Genomic DNA, 10,964 nt, shown 5'->3' on the forward strand with positions numbered 1-10,964 from the left:
TTCTTGTATATTTATTCTTCTAGTATTATATTTTGTATCTTTGCCAGACTTTGCCCTGTCTTATTCCTTCTCTCAGTCCCTTGCTTTCACATAACCTCACATAACGTATGCACTTCCATATCTGCTATTTTGATTCCCTGACCACGTAAACCGACACCTGAAAACATTGTTCTTCCCACATAATTATTAGGACGTCTCATTTTGTACGTAAGGATATCCTAATTTATCACACTCTGTTATCAACTGCACGAGACCGAACGCGTGGCTTTTCCCTGTTTTGCTTCAAATAAAACATTGCAATTTCAACCATCTTTGTTTTTGTTTTTTCATAAACAAACATATCCATCAATAAACGTACGCATAGACAAATGGTACACGTACAATTTGAAAATTATAATGATTTTTAATGTTCAAGGGCTGAAAACAATCATTTGCTTATCGTTCCAGTTAAAACTGACAATTATTAATATATACCTTCATATTTCTAAAGGTGTTTCAAAAATACTTGGTTTGGACATTCGACACATAGTCATGTTCCATTAGGCACATGTTTCGTTTTAATACAATGAAGATGAAACGTCTTTGAACAGTTCTCGCTTTCATTCAGTATCATCTTCCGTCCAAAATCTCCGCTAAAATGATAATATTTGACCGTACAAATTAAAATTGATTTGTCAGATGTCATTAGCACAAGTACTTGTTTTCACGAAAAGTATTTGTACATAAGAGTTCTGGCATAATACATGTGTAATAATAATTTAGGAATACTGGATTCCGAAGATCATTCTCCTGAAGTGCTCTTTCAGGATGACAATCTTCAATCTTTGGGACATCATGCAAAATATTCCTTTTTATTTTGCAGTATTGTCTGTTTGTCGGAAATCAATGCATTTGTATTTGATAGCAATATACATGTTTGCGGTTCAACTTCTCTTTTGCGTCTTTCGATATAATCCCTGGAAGTTCCAGCTTTATATTTGAAGGCACTAATTTTCAAGTATAATCTCTGTATCATTTCGATGAAGTAAATTTGCTTATCGACAATGACTGATGTTGACAAAGGTTTGTTAGGTAATCAACACGGAGGCGCAAGGTGCACGCGCGTTGCATTGTGGGTATTTGCATAAACAATCTTGATGTCTATATACTTTGCTTAATTCCAAAAGTAAAATGCTGCCAAGGAAAAAAAACAACATACGATATTTTTACGTTTAATTTTAGTGATAAATAATAATAATAATCACTAATTCAGTCGTTGGTAGGACCATAGATGTGAGCGCTCTGCTTCAGTAGTTTTAAAGCAGTTACCTCGCCCTTGGTATACTCTGCCCAGTAGTGGTGAAGTCAGCCCTCCATGTCCTTACATCGGGTACGCTGAAGTCTCATTTGTTCTTCGCACACCAGTCTGTCAGATGTCGACAAGGTTTGCCTCATGTAGTAATAGCAGCACCAGCACATAAAATGTCAGGTTAACTTTCACAGCGTCTCTGTTGTCACAGTTATGCCAACCGAAAGAAAGACGCAAATGAAAATAGGGTATATCAGTAATTAAACACGAAAACTGATGAAAATAAGCATTAAAAATTTACAGTAGAAATTGTAGCAATTGTATTGAAATTATTGACGTCGTTAAACTACTTCTATTTGCGTACATCTTTATATCACCAGTGTTCGTAGTCACATCTGACTACTTCATTCATATAAGTTACCTTCAACATCATTATTTGTTCTGATGCTTTGTTGGAAAACATTCCAGTTGCGGGGATGCCACGCAGGGTTGACCAACCAGTTGTTGTGTATGTAACATACTAGCTGCTGAAGTTCAGCAGAATTTGGCCTTGGCTCCAGAAGGTCAAAGACTGGTTGTATGTCTGTTGCTGGAAGGAAGGGGAGAACAATTAGAGACCTTGTGTACCGGTACTCTGGACCACACATGTCCTATGTTGTTTTCAGGCCCAGCTCCTGGGTTTTGCGCCATACTGCTTAGTTAAAATGGAATGCATAGCCTTTGATTAAAGTATTGGAAAACTCCTGGCGTACATTTACAAGCACCTGTAATATGATTGAATTAACTAGAAAACTGAGACCATTATTGTACACACGGAAGAACAAAAGAAGTAACAAATAATGTTTATTAACGTTATTTTGATATGATTATCAGTTTACAGATTATTTAGATATGCTAAGTATATATTCAATATAAAAATGGAATCTTAAATATTGGAAGTTTTCTTATCACTTACAGTACAGTATTATAACTACCTTTTTCAAAGTCCATAACCAAGCCCTCAACCTGGATTACACCCGGAATAACCTCTTTGAGCTTCTGAAACACCTAAAATAGAAGGCAGCTGATTATTTCTGATGCACAAAACTATAAACGAAATCGGGTATCACAACGTTTGTTTTTCTCCATCAATGACAGGAGAGTCTTTTAGATATGAAAAAGTAAGATTTTTAACTATAACCCGACATAAAAGCAAAAGTTAAACTTGTATTTACCGTTACATAATCGTTTGTCTTCCGTCTTGACATTAGACAAAATACCAAAGAAACCTGATTGATACTGTCACATTTACGGATAAACGCATGGATGGACCACGTCTGCTCGAAAGGTGAGGATACTATCTTAAATGTACCATCGCAAAACCAACGTTTGGCATTCGTCAGGATTTGAACCTGAGAAGGCGTTTCAAAGATGAGATGGTTTCCTGTGCCCACGTGCAGATCTGCAATCAGAAATTCAGTGCACTGCCAAAACTCTGTACCAATCTGTAAAAAGAAATACAGAGAAATCAATACACTTACAGTAATATATAATTGCTGTCCATATGTGTTATTTTATATAAAAATTTAATAATAATCAAACTTGCCTCAAAATCAAGAGAGCGAGGTTCATCAGATATCAGGTCTTCACGCACGTTATAGGCAAGTCGTTTTAGTTTGTTGACTTTGGGCAGTTTATGATCATCAGGGTTGATATTGTTCAACATGACATCTTCCACTATCTGTCGTGTTGTGGGGAATATCTCGAAGAGCTGAGGCTTTAACTTAAGGAGAAAAAATCCAATTATCAGCCACGAATATAATACTTATTTTGCGGTTTGTGCAAAAAGACATTTGAAGTACAAGTACGAGAGTATAAACTGCATATTAATTAATAAAATACACAAGCAAATCATACCTCTTTTCTTAAAATAACTTTATTAAGTACACCCTTGTCTGCATGGTGAATATGCAGTCTGGAATTTGTTGTAAAGATACTGCCTCCTGAGAAATTGTTGCTGTGTAGTTTACGAATTTGGACCGCTTGGAGCACCGCCAGTACGTGAAGTTACTTTTGGATAACTACAAAAATGTTTTTTTTTGGTCCGTTATTGTCATTAACAAATGGAGCGTAAAAAAAGGAAATCAAGTATATATTAATGCCATTACGTAAAAATGTTTTATGACATGTTAAACATTAAAAAATTAGTATGTTTGGTAAACAAGAATGATATCAAAAAGTTTTTCTGTCTATTACAAAGTTATCAAACAGACCTTCTTGGTGCATTGTAACCGTCACTGCTGACCAGCTTGACTTGGTTGCGCTGTGAACCAAGCTCGTCTAAGGTATAGGTGACTAGTGCATCTTCTAGTATGGTGTCGAGTAATTCTCCTTCCAGCAGAGAACTGAAACAATAAAGCATATCCTAATATATGCGCTTTTGAAAATACACATACATGTGTGTATAAGTGATTCATCTATTTCCTAATATTCTTTATTAAATATATGTGTCACTGGAACAACAAATCCCTATATATATATATATATATATATATATATATATATATATATATATATATATATATATATATATATATATATATATATATAATAAAATTAACGTTATTCTACTAAAAATACGAAACCACATTATTACTTATTTTTCTACTATTTCGGATGGATCTATGGATCTTCGACTTCTCTGCGGGTGATGTCAAATCTGCCCGTAAAATCAGGTTGGTGGTTGTATGTTGTTCCTGATGAATCTTCTTCTGAAACTGTATATGTACAGTTGAGTCGTCTTGTTGATTCAATGACGGCAGCATCAGCATCAGTTTTTTTTCAGATGATACGTCTGTGACTTGTGCCTCTCTGGGCAGTTTGTAGGAATCTGCTCTGATGTCAGATATGTTTAATGTGCCATACATACATGTGTTGATTCATCTGGCCCAATGAAAGACAAACCACCAGAAACTGTATTTGCACGCATATTTATATTCTAAAGTATGATTCTCCATACTTAAAGCTCAAATACTTTCTATTTTAGTAAGATAAGGACTTAATGCAGTCATGGTGATAACAGAAACAGAAGCTTATGATGACAAGAATATAATGACAAGTTTAATACTCAAGGAAATATGAATTTTATATTTTGCATACAACACATATGGAATAATTACTTTAGATCAACTTTTATTCACAAAACCTTGATTAATTGTGCAAATTACACATTATGTTTGTATGGATCAAGTCCCTCCCAAGATGGAAAATTCCATATTGAGGTTACAATGTACTCAGTGAAGAATAAATTAAACATACATTTTAGTTTCTTCTTGAATTCCTCTGCACCTGCTGGAGACAAAAGTGATAGCAGTGCCTCGTTTCAGCATACGATGGTACTCTGTTTGAGATATCCCTAAAATAATATAAATATTAATTTTGTTTTAAACCCTATGATTCTCTATCGCAGTAAGATATAATAAACAGTAAAGGAGCATTATGATGAAATAATGAGAAGACGTCAGTTAAATTAATCTTCCTAACATCATATTGAACAACCGGGAGAATTTTTAGCAATGATGTTATATTTTTAATATTAAGACTGTTCTTCTCACGGTTAATCAAACCTTCAAAGTTTGCATACTCATTAATGATTAACTAATTAGTTAGCAAATAACATGTTTGGATTAAATATTTCTTGTTCAATAACAACAGGTGTGAGAAACCCGTAAAAAAAATCATAAAAAATACAAACTCTTGTTCGAAGCGGATATTACTGGCTATTTATTGTTTAATATATCAATAAGTGTTACGAAGCCATACAAATTCAAGGGAAAGGCAGGCTTTTGACGTTTTGTTTAAACATTTCTTGTTCAAAAGCAACAGGTGTTACAAATCCGTACAAGAGCACAAACAATATATAATTGGGTCCAAAACTGACCTTGTTTTACGAAGCCATATGAGATCACAAACGAAACAACATTTGGTCCCACATTGTTTTACGAGGTTATGCAGGATCAAAGGGTAAGAGGGGCGACTTTGTTGTGGGCCGACTCTGTAATAGACCGAGTATGTTATCGGGAAAGTTCTTAATTTAATTTGTGTGTGCCGAATCTGTAATTGACCGACTTTGTTCTGGGACGACTAGGGTTTTTTTTAGGGGGGGAGGGGGCACCAGACAGATCCATCCCCACCCCCATTTATCACCCCCCCCAAAAAAAAGGTGTTTAATGTGTTGTTGTTTCCCCTAGGTATGTTGTTTGTTTATTTTTATAAAAAGAATTTTGATCAAATTTTTTTATATTTTTTTTAAATAAAATTTTGATGGGGTATATATATATATATATATATATATATATATATATATATATATATATATATATATATATATATATATATATATATATATATATATATATATATATATATATATATATATATATATATATATATATATATATATTATAATATGGATATCACAGATCCATTTAACTCGGCTAGCGTGGGTATGTGGGTAAGACTGCCAGTAGCTTCTCGTGGGTGGTGGTTCTTCCCTGGGTTATCCAGGGTTGTTCCTCCACCAGTTATACTGGCCGCCATGTATAGCCTATCTTGTGCTGAAAAATGGCGTTAAACCCTAGAACAACAACAACAGATCCATTTGATAATTTTGATAAAATTTAGATATTTAAAATTTTATTCAATTAATTATGAATTTCGGCGAGTGAACGGTGTACTACAGGTGAGTCCTTTAAAAAAAGCTATTGTTTTATATGCGTGTTGGTATGTGTCGTTCCTCGCATTAGTTAAATTCTAGAATAAGGCCGTCTGTGCTCGAGTGGGATCTACACTTTATTTAATTGTATTCTCCCGACTCGAGTTTGACCGCCTCTTTATTATTTAACCTATTAACCAAAAGATCCAAAAGGGTTTAAAGAAATTTCCGTAGGAAGGAAAAGAACTATAAAGTAAGGGAGCTGTATAGTTAGATAGGAAAGGTATAGAAGATTATTAGTTGCCTACTAGCCTATTCCCCTGTTTTTCTATATGGTCTGCTAGTGTTCTACTTGGGGTGTTTTTCCCAGATTACTTCATGGCCCTGTTCACTTGCGTAGCGCCATGTGACATAGCCCCATGACGTCATTGCCTCGTACTTTCCTTCACATAGATTCCCTGTCCCATCCATTTTCTTAACCCTAATAAAACTTAAGTAAATTTTAATTTAGGTCCGGGTTAAGAGATGGGGTGAGGGCTCCAGCCCGCACACTGGCGGTGGCATACCCCTAATGGGTAGCAAACCCATTCCTTTTCTTTATTTCAGTAATTTTATAATTTGAAATATTACCAACGGGATTCAAATTGGCTCTTAATTTGATATTTTGGTTGCTTAAAGAGAGTGAAAACACATGTTTGAGTTGAGGGATGGGGTGGGGACTCTGGCCCGCACACTGGCAGTAGCACACTCCTAATGGGTAGCAAGCCAAAGCTCCCCCTCCCACCCACCCTTCATGGCGCTCAACACCCCCTCCATACAAGTTATACATCGAGTTATTTAGACTACTTGTTTATTTGTATTATTTGCCTGCATGCCATCGTGATCTCAATTATGTATTCAATGACCTTAAAAAGTGTGCTTTTGTCAAAATCTTCATCTAGGAAGAGTATGTTATTCCTTCAGTACCGTTCTCTTTTGCAGATTTCTATAATTAATGGTATTTTTTTTATCTTTCCTTTTTTCGCATTGTGTGATTACATGGTATTTGGTAAAATAAGCTCTTTTGCACAAAGGGCATTTATGTATTGATTTTATCATATGTCTCCTTAATGCAACATCCCCAGTTAGCCATGCATTGTGAAGGTATTTAAAAATTAGGCTTTGTAATTTTAGTGATTTGATTTTGGACCAGTGTTCCCACACTCTTGGCCAATTATCCCACCCCCCGCCCAGTTTTCTTGTTCTATTTTACATCTAATATTTTTAGTGATTTCCTCCCTTATCCCGTTATATGTTTCCTCTTTCTTTTATTTCACAAATCCATTTATCTCTAAATTTAATTATGATATCTTAATATTCCTAAATTTTCTGGGTACCTCCAGTTTTTTCATTAATTGAGTGTTTTTATAAATATCTGATCTGTTTTTTAGGCTAAAGCCAAATCAGTGTGTGTATATATATATATATATATATATATATATATATATATATATATATATATATATATATATATATATATATATATATATATATATAGAGAGAGAGAGAGAGAGAGAGAGAGAGAGAGAGAGAGAGAGAGAGAGTGCTTCCCATGGAGTCTTTGGTTCTACATTTATTGTTTTGAATCTGTTCAGTATATTTGCGCATTTTAATAGTAGTGGGCTTGGTAGTGTTAGCCCCCCCCCCCTTATGTTTGATCTGTACAGAGTGTCCTTTATTATATAGTGTGCTTTAAAGCCCCTATAACATTTATTATTTCATTATCTATTTTATTCAATACTTTATTTCTATATCTACTGATTTCATGATGTAGCTCATGTTCGAGTAGAAGTATGTTTTGGCCACTTGGGCCCGCTCAATTATGCCTATTGGCGTTTGTGCCCAGATGTTTATATTTTCCTTTATTTTCCTCAGCATACTCTTATAGTTTTCTTCACCAACATTTTTCCCAAAGTAAACTCCTGGTGCTTTTACCCTCTTTTTCACTAGGTGTGGTGGTAGTCCCGGGTGGTCACCCCACCAGTTGCCTATTTTTAATATTTCTGTTTTATCATGGTTTATCTCAGATCCAGATGCTTTGCCAAATTTGTCAAATTCTTCTACTAGATATTATTAGGATCTGGCACCTCATATAAAGTCGTTGCATTCATCTGCATGCTGGAGCATTTTAAACTCATACCGTAAGTTGAGGATTTTTATCCCTTCAATTTATTTCTTGTTTCTTATCCTATGGCTTAAGATTTCAATCGCTATTACATATAATAGCATAGACAGTGGGCAGCCTTGTCTCACAGATCTTTGTATGTCAAATTCTTTCTTGATAGCGCCATTTACCTGTACTTTTGAGGTTATGATTTTGTACAGGATTTCGGTCCACCTTTGAATTTTTTTTTCAAAACCAAATTTATGTAAAACTTTTTGTGTATAGTTGTGTTCTAATCTATCGAAATATTTTTCTTGGTCGAAAAATACCATAACACCTTTCTGACCTGTTTCATTTATGTAATCAAGTACTGTTCTTATATTTATAATGTTATTTTGAATATCTCTATCCTTTCCACCACAAGTTTGATTTATGTTTAAGATTCTCCTATTCCCATCTTTACTCGATTAGCTAAGATCCTACTTAAAATTTTGTAATCCAGATTTAGGAGGGAGATGGGCCTCCAATTTTGAAGATCTTCTTTATCTCCCTTCCCTTTGTACATAATAGTTATAATACCCTCCCTCATAGTTTTTGTCATTGTATCGTTTTTTAAGAAAATATTGTCGCATATTATTTCTAGGATCGGCGATAACTCACCGTGGAATCTTTGATAGAATTCCGCGGTGAGTCCATCTCCACCTGGCGATTTTCCTTTAGCTAATTGTTTAATTGTTGTATTAATTTCTTCTGTCGAGATGTCCCTATGGTCTGTCGATATCATTTCGCACGGTACTCCCTATAGTGTACTATCTATGGTATTTTTATCAATTTGTTGCGTAGTGTATAGGTCTTTATAATACTGTAGGATACGCTCCATAATGTCATTCTTTTCTTTTAGTTCTTTATTGTTATCTTTTATCTTTTCCAGTTTCTTCCCCACCTTACCTTATTTCCTTCCTTTTGTATAAACCCTCAGCTTTCTTTTATATATAATTGTGTGAATTTTCCTGCTCTAATGCTTCTTCCTTTATTTTCCTCTTCTTCTATTTCTTGTAACCTTGTTTTCATTATTCATGTTCTTTCCTTTGTATTAGTTTGTTCGAACTGTGATTTAATTATCTGTTTTTTCCATATTGATTAATTCTTTCCTTCTTCTTGAATAGGCAATTGCGTTTTCTTTAATGTCATATTTGAATTTATCCCATTCTTCAATTATGTTTACATGTTTGAATCTGAAATTTGTTATATTCCTCTTTGTCATTTCTATATATTCTCTTTCTTCTAGTATTTTATTGTTAATCTTCCATACCCCTTTCCCCCATTGACTCCTTTTTTTAATTAATACTTCAAATATTATTAATATTGTGGTCCGATATTTTAAATTTGAATATTTCCGCTTTTTTGTATTGGTTTTTATTTCGTAATTTGTGACGAAAAATTAATCAAATCTGCTTGCTTTGGCATCATATTCATATGTGTATTCAATTCTCATTAGATTTAGTCTTCTATACAAATCTACTAGTTTATGCTTAGATATTAAATTTTCCATCTCCTTTTTAATTTTTATGTCGTTTTAGTTACCTCCCCCGTTATATCTATACTTTCCCCCACCCAGATAAATTCAGCTTCTATAATTAAATTATCCATAGAAAAGTTGTTTAAATATTTATCTAAGTTTTTTTTTTAATTATAAAATCTCTTCTTTTGTTCCTTTTTACAGGAATGCAAATATTTTTTAGATGCGTTTTCTCAATCTTCTCTAAAATAAAACCCTTCGTCCTTTCTTTCCCACGTCCAGTTAATTTTATTTTAATTACTACTGCTATCCCACCTCTAACATCATCTTGCACAAAGTCATTAGTAATAACTATCGCATTTAGTTCTCTTTCTATCGTGCTTTGCATTTCTTTGGTTAGTTTATTGTGAGTTTCTTGTAAAAATATTATATCAGCTAGTTTTATCAAGTTCTTAACTTTATCATTACTTATCCCATTTGTATTTACGGAAGCTATACCGAAGTTCGTACCCTCTATTATTTCTTCCTTCCAACCAGGTTGCCGAATCGCTTTATACTTATTTTTTTCCCCTTTTTTGTTTATAGTTATGTTCAAGAATTATCTGTTAAGTCTGTGGGCACTGGCCCTCTGATTGATTTAACATATCTGGTAGTTCGTTTGTGGTTTCTGGTTCAGATCCCGACTCAAATTCATAATTTTTCTCAATTTCACTATCTGTAGTTCGTTTGTGGTTTCTGGTTCAGATCCCGGCTCAAATTCATAATTTTTCTCAATTTCACTATCTGATTCTTGTTCTTGTTCCATTTCACTGTCCGTTCCCGTTTCCACGTCCGTTGTTTTGTCTGTTCCAGTTTGTTCGATTTTCTTCATTTTCTTTTTAACAGCCAGTGTCTGTTTTCTATGGTGTATTTTCAGTAGTGGAGGTTTGGTCCTCTCCCAAAACCGAGTCTTTTTCCCCAAGGGAAGGACTAGAGGTGTATTCTACCTTTTTCCTCTTTTTGATCCTCAGTTTTGGGATTGGTGTTCTGGTGAGGGGTTTCAGATTAATTGGTGTGGAAGTAAGGGGATTCAGACCAATTAGTTCAATTTGTCCCCCTTTCACTGGAGTTATTTCTATATATCCTGAATTGCTTCCTTCTTCTCCTGTCTCGTGTTGAAGGAGGTAGTAAGGATTTTTTTTTCCTATTAGATTTCCTTGATTTTCATTTTGAGAATGTTCCGACCTCCCCGTCTTATTTGGAGTGAGGAAGTTCTCCCATCCAATATTTTTTAATGAGGCATCTTCCGTCATTTCATTCTCTTGTACTCGAACATTACTTT

At 34.2% G+C, this 10,964-nt stretch overlaps 1 pseudogene; it reads right to left on the reverse strand.

The window, feature by feature from the left end:
• Nucleotides 1-1,248: 1,248 nt before the first annotated feature.
• Nucleotides 1,249-10,514, reverse strand: LOC149801836 (uncharacterized; annotated as a pseudogene).
• Nucleotides 10,515-10,964: the final 450 nt, after the last annotated feature.

This window comes from Sinohyriopsis cumingii, chromosome 4, assembly GCF_028554795.1.
Source record: "Sinohyriopsis cumingii isolate HCF-2022 chromosome 4, ASM2855479v2, whole genome shotgun sequence".
In the NCBI taxonomy this organism is placed as follows: Eukaryota; Metazoa; Mollusca; class Bivalvia; order Unionida; family Unionidae; genus Sinohyriopsis; species Sinohyriopsis cumingii.